The following is a 795-nucleotide window of genomic DNA, read 5'->3' on the forward strand; positions in this document are numbered from 1 at the left end:
GTATCAGCCTTGGAGAAGATTATGTTGAGAAATAAAAAAAAAATTCTTAAAAACGTTGTTTTTCTTGGTCAGGCCGGAAACTTATCAATCCACCCTCGTATATAGTTCAAAATTCAATAATTAATTTTAAAATTTAAGTTTTCAAAGAGAATCAAAAAGCCAAATTCTTATCAAAATACATGAATCTTAAATTGCAAAAGATAATGTAATGATTCAATTTTAAACCAATTTTTTTCACGAAATAGTTAAATTTTCAATCACTATGATAAATTTTTATTCAAAACGATGAACCTAAGGTTCAAGCTAAAAGTTAAAACTACGAAATATTCAACTGGAATAAATTAATTTCCAGTTAAAAACTATTTTTGAACAAAATAATTAAGATGAAATATCGACGAAAAATGCTCAAACATTTTAACACAAAAAAAATGTTTTGAATAAATAAAAACAGCTGAATGTAACCAAAGACGACCTGTTTTTTCCAGATAAAAGAAGTATTTGCACAAAAAATATTTAAATGTTATTACACCATTAAGCCATTTCCCTTTCGGGGTAGGCGTGCTATTTAAGTAAATAACACGTTCGTTCCGCAAAACTGCTCCGACCCAGGTTGCTGATCAATCTCTCTAGCAATCACCCCAAGCGAAGAACCTCACGAAGTCGTTATGTAAGGTTCCCCACTTGGGTCCATTAATAGCCAAGGTCTTTGTTTCAGGCGTCATTCACTCTACTGACACTCTTTTTATTAACTATTTACCGCCATACTTTCCTGTCCTATTATACTTTTCTCTAGCT

The sequence above is a fragment of the Belonocnema kinseyi genome, chromosome 9 (genome assembly GCF_010883055.1).
Source record: "Belonocnema kinseyi isolate 2016_QV_RU_SX_M_011 chromosome 9, B_treatae_v1, whole genome shotgun sequence".
NCBI classification, from domain to species: Eukaryota; Metazoa; Arthropoda; class Insecta; order Hymenoptera; family Cynipidae; genus Belonocnema; species Belonocnema kinseyi.